This window comes from Marmota monax, unplaced genomic scaffold (assembly GCF_021218885.2).
Source record: "Marmota monax isolate L192 unplaced genomic scaffold, Marmota_monax_Labrador192_F-V1.1 WCK01_AAM20220418_F8-fsc00060, whole genome shotgun sequence".
NCBI classification, from domain to species: Eukaryota; Metazoa; Chordata; class Mammalia; order Rodentia; family Sciuridae; genus Marmota; species Marmota monax.
In genome coordinates, this window is record NW_026692826.1 from 2096367 (window position 1) to 2109098 (window position 12732).

Consider the following 12732-nt stretch of genomic DNA (forward strand, 5'->3'; position numbering starts at 1 on the left):
GAGAGAGAGGGAGGGAGAGGAAGACGAAGGGATGGGAAGAGGGAGAAGAAAAGGTATTGGACACCTGGGTAGAGCACACAAACTGATGATGTGAGATTTTATTGGTGCTTGAATGTCACAAGATCAGAGGGGAGGACAACTTGTGGCAGTGAGCAGTATCATTAACTCACTGGTCCACCTGTTCACTGGGGGAAATGCTCATAGTGCGTTTACGTTGAGGTGTTGGAAAAACATGAAATTTTAAAAATTAATATTATACTAAGAAAAGTACCTGTATTCAAATAACAGCTAGATTTCTTCCTTACTTTACAAAATTAGGTAGGTAGCATTTCCCTGAACAAGTTCTCTTCCCTGTTACAACAGTCACTGTAGGAATCGAGTTACGTGGCCTATATAACATGCTGGGGATAATGGCAGGACAGAAGCAGAGACCTACAAAGACTCGTCACCATGATTACCCAAGGCATTCTTCCATATTAATCTCTGATAATACTTCTATAATGATTTGTTCTAGGTAGCTCTGTGAACATATTATGGTCATTTTCTTCTATAATATAGAATTCTTTTTAAACCCACTTTTAACCAATACATAAAAACATTAAAGTTGTACACATATTATTGGTGAAATATTATAGATGTACATTCCAATACATGTATACCTTGTACAATATTTAAATCTGGGTAAATATGTTTATCTCCTCAAATGTTTATTATTTCCTTATGGTACAGTTTCAAATTGCTTTCATCTAGCTTTTTGAAATATAGAGTATGTTATTGTTATGCACAATTAGTAAATAAGAGAATAGTGTCCAGGCTGGAGCTGAACAGATTCTGTCCTAGTTTTTCCCAGCACATTGATATAACATGACACAAAGCAAACTCAGAAGCAGCTGATTGGAGCAGCACTGAGAGATGCAACTGTACTCGTGACCTGGGGACTCACTTCATCCTGGCCCCCCAGCATGAGAAGGCCAATCAAAAAAATCTCTCTGGCCTTTGTGTTTGCTTTGTTTGGATTTTCATATGAGCCTCTATTATTCCTTCAGTTCTATTCCATCAAGCTACTTTCAAAATACCACAAGGACAGAAAAAAAATCATACAACTTAATTTGACAAATGTGTGTAACTTTAACATTCCGGTGAAAATAGAACCCAGGTTGAAATACAGTTGCTACATGTACAAGGGAAGTTCCTTTCAGTGGCTGCCCACTTCCAAGGGCAATAACAATCCATGCTTCTAACTATATGTATTGGCTCTGATGCTTTTGAATTTAATAAAAATATAATTACACAGTATATTCCCTTTTGAGTCTGAATTCTTCTATACATCATTAGGATGCTGAGGTTCATCTATATTATCTCATGAATCAGCAGTCTATTCCTGTACAGGGTGTAACAATATTATTTTGTACATAAGAATCTGCATGTATTTGCCATTCCATTGTTAATTGGCATTCTTGCACATACCATTAATGAGTATTTTTCTGGGTAAATAGTTCCTGCTCAAGAGTCACATTCCTGAAGGTGGGATATAGATTTGTTCAGAAGATACTGAAAAATAATTTTCCAAAATTATTGTGCTCTATCAGAAGTGTATATAAGATTTGAGTTTTATAGATTCTAGCTTTATATTGTATAGCTTCCATTTTATATTAAATCCTATTATTTTAATGTATAAATTTTCTGATAAAAAATAATTTGAGCAACTTTACATTTATTTATTGAAAATTTATACTTCCTCCTCTCTGAAGTACCTTTTCAAGTTTTTTGTTGATTTTTTATTCTGAGTTGTCAAGGACTTTTATAAGCTGTAAACATAAACATTTTGTCTACTTTATGACTTTGTCTACTATATGACTTGCCAGTTCCCTCTTTTAGTAATGCTTTTTAGAATAATTTTGTTGTGGACTGGTTACAAAGGTGCCTTGATCTCAAGTATTCTGTTTTAATCTACATATTTTTCTATAAACCAAGGTATTTTTCAGACATAAAAGTTTTTGCATAGTGTGGGATTTCAATGGTGTATGTATCACAGTGCACATAGGATCTTAGGAATAGTCAAGGTCACGTGTCAGCAAGTTGTTTCATAGATTACATCTACGGTAGAAGGTGGGGTCCAGGGTGGTGTTTCTTTTTTTTATTATAGCAATAATTTCTGTATTTTTTATAGCATGAACATTAATAAATTTGACACAAATATATTTCATGATATGTTAGTTAATATTTTACATTTGATGTGGTGACTTTTAAAAGCAATCATATAATTAGCTTGTCTCTTTGCATTTCTTTTTTTTTTTTTGATGCTGAATCCCAATCTTTACTTGTGAAGTTAATCATATATACTTTTCATTTTGGCAGGCTCACAGTACTTTGTGGTTACAAAACAGGAATCATTATTCAAAGAAACAAAATATTACATAGCTACAATTAGATAAGAAGAATGTATCTTGGCTTATGCATAAGCAAGCATTTTTACTTTCAGTTCGTGTTTTGCTTTGAGCTGTTTCTGCTTAGTTAACTTTTAATAATAGTTAGAAGTGTCCCAGACCTATTGGCCTATACCTTGACTATTCTTTCTTGACTTACTGACTAGAATCGGTGCCACGATTATGGCAAGTGGTTAACTTGAAAAGAGAGGCTACTAATTTTAATCAAACAAGAGCAAGAGCACAAACCATTGTGCACAGGAACAAAAACAAGTTTCCCAGTACTAAGCACTAATCTGTCTTCTTAACATTAATTCTTCTTCTCTAGATTTTAATTTAACTTCTCAATAACTTCCTTGACTGTTTTTCCTACAGGGGGTTTTTCATTAAACATTAGCAATTTACGCTCCACAGCTGAATCATTGCATTTAGAGCAAACAGATCTATTCTTTAGAAGTAGTTGCATTAATTGGGAAAATCATGTTTTTTCCTTCATACTTAATGGTCATATGAGAAGTCGCAACTATACTTATTAAAGGAATACAAAAACAAAGCAGCCCATTCCCAGAAACATACTGCGCTCCTCCAGAGGATGGACACCTTGTGCCAAACACCTCAATAGGGCCTTGCCATTGCCTGAGTCAGGGGAGGGGTGCAGCATGTAGGCACTGGGGCTACAGCTATGAACCAGACAAAACACCTTGCCCTGTTGAAATTCACATTCTAATGCAGAAAGAGAGACTATAAATCAGACAAATAGAGTTATGAGCTATGAGAAAAACTAACATGGAAAGAGAAAGAGAGAGTGCTGGGGATGCTGCAATTTAACTTAGAGACTTCAGTCAGAGAAGACCCCAGAACTACAACACTATAAAAAAACTAACCCTAGTCCTTATGTGAACTCATCTCCTATTTGGTAGGTTTGACCTCCCATCCCAGGGGCCCTAGACACATGGGAGTAGCCACTCCAGTCATCTGCAGAAAGCACAAGTGTTCTTGAGACACTTTTGTCAGCAGGGTACCAGCTAGCCAAGGAAATGTAATTTCTAATGAAGTTATTCCTCCTTTAAAGCAAACCAAGCAGCAATGATTCTGGAAGCATTGCTCAAAGCTGGCAACTCAGCAATTTGTTTCTCTCCTCTTTTGAGCAGGGCAGGAAGAGATGAGTGTTGTGTGCCCAGGAAAGAGCAGCTTAGTACTCCAAGGTTTAAGCTATAAAGTAAGTGTAATAACAATTGTGGCAATTATTATCATTTAATGGTTTGTGCTAGTGCTGCGTGAGATTGTCTTGTTCCATTCCATAGCCATCCTGAGACAGAGAGATTATCAGTGGGGAGTTAACATTTCCAAGTATTAGAAATTTCCTAGTAGATATGGTAGTTAGAAATACCTGTCGTTCTCTTAAAGAGAGAGAAGGTGGTTCTTAGTATTGATGTGGATATATATGATTTTTTTTTCATTGTGTCTTTTTTTTCAGAATCTAAAAGAATGAAGTACCAGTGATCATCTCTAGAATATGAATTTTTGGGACTTTCACTTCTTGAGTTGTATGTTTATGAACTGTTTGAATATTTAAAATGGTGTATTAAGGTTTTGTTAATCCAATAAAGCATTAATTTTATAGGTTGAACTTTACACATAAAATTACAAGTATAAAAGTAAACATATAAGCACCCAATATTTTGATGCCCTCTTTGATTTCATTAATTAAATCATTTAAAAATGTCTCTGTTAGTCAGATTTCTGTAGCTGTGACAAAATGTCTGAGATAAATATAAGGAGGAAAGACATTTTGGCACACAGTTTTAGAGGTTTCAATCCATGATGGTGTGGCTCCATTGCTTTGGGTCTGTGGCAGGGTTGAACATGGTGGCAGGGAGCATGTGGTGGAGCAAAGCTGTTCATCTCATGGCAGCTGGGAAGCAAAGAGAGGGAGCCCCAATATTCTTTTCAAGTGTACGTCCCCGATTATCATCATGAGGGGGTCTGAGGAAGTCTTTCCAGAAGCAGAGGAGATCTCTACTCAAAACTTCCAGGCTTTTAATTTTTTTTATTTGTTCCTTTTAGTTATGCATGACAGTAGAGCGTATTTTGACATATTATCTATACATGGAGTATAGCTTCCCATTCTTGAGGAACTTCCCATTCTTTTTTTTTTAATTTTTTATTGTTGGTTGTTCAAAACATTACAAATTTCTTGATATATCATATTTCACACTTTGATTCAAGTGGGTTATGAACTCCCATTTTTACCCCATAGACAGATTGCAGAATTACATCAGTTACACATCCATTGATTTACATATTGCCATACTAGTGTCTGTTGTGTTCTGCTGCCTTTCCTATCCTCTACTATCCACCCTCCCCTCTATTTATGTCTATTTATGATTGTTATGTCTTGTTGGTGTATGGTTCCCTTAAGCAGTATGTAGTGTCCCACTTTATCCCTTTTGATTAACTTTGGCTTGAAGTCTATTTTATTTGATATGAGTATGGATACTCCTGCTTGTTTCCGAAGTCCATATGAGTGATATGATTTTTCCCAACATTTCACCTTCAGCCTATGTATGTCTTTTCCTATCAAATGTGTCTCCTGTAGGCAGCATATTGTTGGGTCTTGTTTTGTGATCCATTCTACTAGCCTGGGTCTCTTAATTGGTGAGTTTAAGCCATTAACATTTAGGGTTATTATTGAGATATGGGTTGTTGTTCCAGCCATATTTGTTTATTTCTGTTACTAAACATGGTTTGTTTTCCTCTTTGATTATTCCCCCCCCCTTTACTGTCCTACCTCCCACTGTTGGTTTTCATTGTTATTTTCCATTTCCTCTTCCTGTAATGATTTGCGGAGGATGTTTTGAAGAGATGGTTTTCTAGCTGTAAATTCTTTAAACTTTTGTTTATCGTGGAAGATTTTAATTTCATCTTCCATCCTGAAGCTTAATTTCACTGGATACACAATTCTTGGTTGGAACCCATTTTCTTTCAGTGTTTGAAATATGTTATTCCAGGATCTTCTAGCTTTCAGAGTCTGTGTTGAAAGATCAGCTGTTATCCTGATTGGCTTACCCCTAAATGTAATCTGCTTCCTTTCTCTTGTAGCTTTTAAAATTCTCTCCTTATTCTGTATGTTGGGCATGTTCATTATAATGTGTCTAGGTGTGGATCTCTTATGATTTTGCATATTCGGCGTCCTGTAAGCTTCTAGGATTTGGGATTCTGTCTCATTCTTCAAGTCTGGGAAGTTTTCTCATATTATTTCATTGAATAGATTGCTCATTCCTTTGGTTTGGAGTTCTGTACCTTCCTGTATCCCAATGACTCTTAAATTTGGTCTCTTGATGTTATCCCATATTTCTTGGATGTTCTGCTCATGGTTTCTTAACAATCTTGCTGAGCTGTCTATGTTCTTTTCAAGTTGAAATACTTTGTCTTCATTGTCTGATGTTCTATCTTTAAGTGTTCTACTCTGCTGGTAGTATTCTCCATTGAGTTTTTAAGTTGGTTTATTGCTTCCTGCATTTCTAGGATTTCTGTTTGTTTGTTTTTTATAACCTCTATCTCCCTGTATAGTTGATCCTTTGCTTCCTGGATTTGTTTGTGTAATTCATTGTTGAAGTGATCTTTCATTGTCTGATTTTGCTGTCTAATGTCTTCCTTGATACTCCAGATCATCTGAAGCATGTATATCCTGAATTCTTTATCTGACATTCCATCTGCTGTAGCTGTTACCTCTTCTAAAGTTGAGTTGACCTGCATTGCTTGTGGTCCTTTCTTTCCTTGTCTTTTCATACTGCTTGCGTTTCTTTCTGCTTGGTGAAACTGTTGTGTTTTTGAAATGTTTTTTTCCCCTATATATTTATATTGCTCTTGTATAGTTGAAAAGTCTCCCTTGCAGGGTCGGGCGGCGGTCTGCCTACCTTGCAGGCGCGGGCAGCAGCTCTGCTCTCTCCTTACTCCAATTGGGGTGTCGTGACTACCCCGCCTGCAGGTCACTGGGCCTGTTCAGGGCACGGGTGGTGGCTCTGTTCTGCCCCTACTCCAATTGGGGTGATGTGTCTGTCTCACCGGCAGGCCACTGGGCCTGTCCCGCTGGTCGGTCGCAGGTCTGCCCACCTTTCGGGCACGGGTGGCGGCTCTGCTCTGCCCCTACTCCAAATGGGGTGACGTGTCTGTAGCACCGGCAGGCCACTGGGCCTGTCCCGCTGGTCGGTCGCAGGTCTGCCCACCTTTTGGGCACGGGTGGCGGCTCTGCTCTGCCCCCACTCCAATTGGGGTGACGTGTGTACCATGCTGGCAGGCTCCTGGGCCTGATCCACCGGTCTGTCGCAGGTCTGCCTACCTTGCAGGCGCGGGCGGTGGCTCTGCCCTGCCCCTCCTACCATGCCTGTGGACCGCTGGGCCTGATCTGCAGGTTGGTCGCAGGTCTGCTCACCCTGCCGGCACGGGTGGCGGTTCTGCTCCGCCCCCACTCCAGTTGGGGTCACGTGACCACCACAACGGCGGGGCCTGATCCGGGTGCGGGCGAAGGCTCTGCTCTGCCCCTACTCCAGTTGGGGTGATGTGTGTACCACGCTGGCAGGCCGGTGGGCCTGACCTGCCAGTCTGTCGCAGGTCTGCTTACCTTGCAGGTGCAGGCGGCGGCTCTGCCCTGCCCCTCCTACCACGCCCGTGTACCACTGGGTCGCGGGTCTGCCTCTTTGCATTTCTTTATAGCACTTTCCTAAGATATTTGCTGGAGGGGAAAACAAATTTTCCCCATCTTTTGATTAAAAAAAAAAAGTCTAAGGAAATGTTCATTAATTTATTACAGAAAAAACCCACAAAGTAAATATGAGGAGCTGCTAAATGGAAATTGAAGTACATTTTTACCATATCGATTTTAGAATTGCCAACATTTAAAAAAGTAATTCATGGATTTGAATTAGAAATTGATTTTCATTCCATACACAGAAACCAAAATATAACCTAGTAAAAACTGCCTAATATGGAATGGAGTATCAACAGAAAAATGCATGGGCAAGGAATGAAAAGGCCAAATGAGAATAAAGGAATATTCATTCCATTGGCCATGAAGTGGTGGACACAGTCTGGTATATGACAGTGTTTAAACTAACGTGAATGAATCTTAAGGTACTTTGAACACTGAGACTGATTTAGTGACTATAAAATATTTCTTGTTTAAGTAGGACATTATTTTCAGAATAAGATACATCAAACATTTTCTGAAAGAAAAACCTTATTTAGCTACCAACTTACATTTATATAGTTATTATTTGGTATGGGTAAAAATTTTCTCAATTATTTAGAGACATCGAAACATGATGTATTACTACATAAATTATAGTTATAATTTTTCATTTAATATAATGTTAATTTTAAATTATATAAATAAGTAAATAAATAAAAAATAGGAAGGATTATTAAGTGAGGGCAAAAAGAGACCACTTCAGGTGCTGGACACTATTATAGATCACTATTGTTCTAGGTATTTAAAGCTGCACATCCTACACCAGTGATTGATTTTTGCATCTATGCATTTCCATAGTGTTCCTGTAGTGTCATCTGTGCACTCAGAGAATATTCTTGCATGCCTGGGTATTATTTGAGTCCATGCCCACCTCTCCCCAAAATGCATTTTTTTAAACACAGATTTTACTTATCTGGCCAATAAATATTTTAACTTTAAATCTGTTAATATCAAAATGACTCAGAACTAAATAACTAAAATTTAAAAGTTGTTTTTTAAAATTAGAATTATAATATTATACATTAAAATTAGATATTAGAAATCCGAATGAGCTTTTGTGGAATACGAATGATTTCTTTCTCCAAAGGAGGAGTATCTAGTTTGGTGAAACTACAGAGACCCCATGCTGTGTTCACACATATCATACACTGAAGTTTTGAAGTACTTTGGCATGTATAACACTACAGTTAAGACTTGTCAAAGGAGTGCAGAAGACATTAATGAGGATATTTTATCACGTTTGAATGCATAAATGTATCTTTGGGAATTATATGACACACATAAATGGGCATAAACATGCATATGCCCATGATGTTCTTATATCAAACAGCAGCTTCCAGTCCCTTTGTTTTACAGTCCAGAGCATTGCCCTGACATGGTATCGCATGTGTAATTCTGCTGCCAGATGCTGTAGCACACAGTAGGAAGCATATTATCCTTGCAGAACATGTGGTGTTATTTTTTCCTAAGAAGAGAGGTCTATTACTTTGTGTGTACATATTTTAACAACATGATAAATATTTATTATAAAGTCTAAATGTTACAAACAATAACTCCTAGGTAATAGAAAAGCAAGGAACACATCAGAACGAAAAGAAAGCTTTCTTGAGCATAAATGCTTTCTTGTAAACCCCTTGGGAACACATCTTTTCCCCAATTCCCCGTGGCTTTTGATTTTGCATGCCTGAGTCTGTTTGCTAGTCCTTGTGTTATTTCCCTAGTACAAGTTATTCAAGATGAGAAACAAGATACTAAGTTTTAAAGTCCATATAGTGCCTCAAAGAATATCTTGTGTATAATAGGTCCTTAATAAATATTAATTAAGTTGCTTTTTAAATTATATTTTCAATGCATCTAAAAGTGAACAAATTGTTCTTTTAAAATATTTTCTGCCAGGTGTGGTAGCACAGGCCTATAATCCTAGTGACTTGGGAGTTTAGGAAAGAAGGATTAATCACAAGTGATGTACCTCAATGGTAAAGTGACCCTGGCAGTGGTGAAATGCCCTCAGGTTCAAACTCCAGTATGGAAAATATATATACACATATAGACATATATATGATTTTTAAATTATTATTATTTCAGGGGGGCGAAACACATTAGGCAAACTAAAACATCCTTAATAAAGTTATTTTTAGTTTATTTCTCTAACCCTAGAGGATCTGTTAATTGAGAGGTTAAAGTGTTGAATTTTTATGCAGTATACTCAAGAGGACAACATGTTACCCTGGTGAATAACTGATAATAGCATTTTACTGCAATACACTGGGCAGCATATGCTAATTACACCAGTTAAAGCATTTTCTTAGCATAATTCATGCTCAAGCAAGTAAAATACGCAGGGACAAAATTTGAGATAACCTTTGAAACAAAAAATAAGCAAAGATAAATTGTTTCAGAAAAAAATATATTTCACAATCCAGATCTGTAATTTGTGATTTTTGCCCATTAGAGTTGTTGCATTATTAAGTATCCCCTCCATCTGAATTGAACACCACTAGGGAAACACATAAATGTATGCATTTTTATATGTACAACAGATAGGTAGTTGAAATTTTGAGAGCTGTAGTAGGTTACTTATATAGTTCCCATAAAAGGAAACATGTTGTTATGTTTCCAATCTAAAATATTTCTTTCACTGTGGATAATTACAGCTGTGACTATTTTGCTTCCATATATTGCATTATTTTATGAAATGTGTCCCAGGTTTAAGAGGTCATTTTATAGTGACCATGAAATTTAGAATAGTTTCAACTTAACAGACCTGAATGAAGAGAACGCATCAGTTAAACTCAGTATGCAACCATAAAATAAGTATCACATGTAGTACTTATCCTTCTCCTGAGAGAAAACCTGGGTGATTGTCCTGTTTCTTGCCTTTTAAGTCAGTGGTTGACACAATTATGAAGCCCACATAGAAAAGAAGAACTTTCCAGCACACGGGATTTCTCCCATAGATAACTGCACAGATAAATGAACAATAGCTCTGAACTCCTCCCAATTTAGAGCACCCTAAGCCATTTATAATACCTCAGAGGTTAGGATACTTTCTGTCATGCTCCATTAATTTAGCAGATTTCCTTCCTTTGAAAGGAGATTAGTAAAGCCAAGTAAGCCTTTCCTCTTTTGTGTGTGTGTGTGTGTGTGTGTGCGGGGGTTGTCTTGTTTAATTTTATTTTAAATGACTGGAGGATAAAATAGAGCAGAAGGAAAGGGAGAAAGTTTCTAAAAGCAATGAAGAGAAAAAACAGAATATTTGAGAATAGCTAGTTGTGCTTACCTTCTAGACTAGGTTTGGGGAGCAAGATTCCCTGGTGCTCTGGAGAAGAAAGAAGAGAGGCAGAAGGCAGATTTAGAGGGTAGAAGAAGGGTCCAGGAGCTCTCATCCTCAACCATCTGTACCAGGTACCAATCTACTTCCCGAGTAGTCACAAAACAGAAACCCAAGTGCAGCTTCTGATTTTAAGACTGGGGAGAAAAGGGCTGTACGTCTGTCTTTGCAGACAGATCCATGCTGTAGACCAGAAGGAGACTAACGAAGGATTCAGATTCCCCTAGCCTGATACAGAAGTATCAGAGTGATCAGACCAAGGGAGGGGTCCAGGTCATTAATACAGATGCATCTTTTATAGCTGACTTGCGTATACTTACCCAAGATCAGTTTTCCCAACAATAGTGGATTCCTATAAACAAAAAATGAGTGTTTCACTCCACCAGTCTTTACAACTATGCCCTCTGTCCATGACTAAAATTCAACCCTAAGAAAAGTTGGTAGGATAATCAGGCCATTAAAAAAAATTAGATTTTTGTCTTTAATCTTGGAAAAAAACTAATTGAATCATAGAAAATGAATAGAAAAAATAGATAAATAAGAAAGATAAAGTGCTTACATACCTGTTTTGTGAACATAGAATGCTCCTTGCAAAGCACTTTACCATACACTGGGGACAAAATAGTGAAACCAAAGACTGGCACCTGCTATCAGAGCTCAGTCTGTTTTGGGAGACAAACATTCAGTCATGAGTCCTACAAAATACATGAAAATAAAAGTCTAATATGGTGTTAAGAGAATTGTTTAGTCTCTATTGAATTGTGCCTGACAATTTTCCATCTTATTGACTGATGAGTGAATACGAGTAACTTAGATAAAAATAAGAAAAAAAGAGTGTTCTAAATATGAGCTTGTGAGCATGTGCACACACACCTGGCAGGCCTGACATGGAGAATAGTTTCACGTCATTTCAAGAAAGCGACTTGGAGGGAGAAGATGAGGTCAGGCCACAGAGTGGTAGAGAACACAAGGTGCAGACCAGCTCCTGTGGGGCCTTGCAGGCAATACTGGAATAGCTTTAATAATCATATAAGTGATGGTTAAAATTGAAATATTTTGAACATGGAAGGATGATATCAGACATGTATTTTAAGAACATATCTGTGATTAATGTACTTTAAAAAATTCAGAGAATGGGAGATGGGGAAACAAAATCAACAGGAAATTTTTGTTTTCCAGATGATATGGTTTTTAATCTGGAATGTACCCTAAAGGCTCATGTGCTGAGGGCTTGGTCCTGGTGCAATAACATTCAGAGGTGGGGCTCTTGGGAATTGACTGAGTCATAAAGGCACTGATCTCATCAGTGAATTAATCTATGGATAGGTTAAAACCTGAAGGCATTATTGGGAGGTGGTGGAAACAGTTGGAGGAGGTAGATCACTGAGCCTTGGAAGGGTGTTATTGCCCCTGGTGACTTCCTCTCCCTCTCTGCTTCCTGGCTATCATGGGTAGGCAGTTCTGTTCTACCACACATTCTCTGCCATATTGCTGTGTCTCACTCACCACAGGCCCACAACAATGGTGCAGGTGGACCATGAACTATATAACCTCTAATAAGGGGCAAAATAAATCTTTCCCTTCTAAGTTGTTTTTGTTAGGTATTTTGTCACAACAGTGAAAAGCTGACTACCACACCAAGCAAACATAATCTTGTTTTAATTAGAATTATGAGAGAATAAGTGGAAAACTGAGAAGGAAAAAAGAGGGTGGTTAGTTGAGAGTTTTAACAATCAGAATGAGACAATGGATTTGATGCGTACAATCAACAGAATGAAGTTATTGATCAAACAAAGAAAGAGCATGTTTCCAGGATCAGACCTGATGCTGGCTTGTGTAATTGTAAAACAACTGCTCTATTCATTGGGCTAAACTCTGCTGCTTCCCAATCTTCAGTAGAGTACATACTTATTAGCAGGGGAACTGAACAATGCACAGATTTTGATTCATGCCTGGGGAAGATGTAACCTTCATTTCTGAAATATGCCTGGGTGGTGCTGGTGATGCTGGCTCTGAGACCCTGGAGGATGTGGAAAGAAGATGGCAAGGTGTGGGATATTTGACCCAATGCCAAATTCAGATTAGAATTTACCAAAACTGAGGTACTGAGACATACATGTAAAAACTAACCTCAAGAAAATTGTTTTTAGGTTCATCAATTAATCAGTGTGCCTAGAAACAATGTATCAATACTAAAGGCCTGTTGACTCCTGGTTAAATGCTTA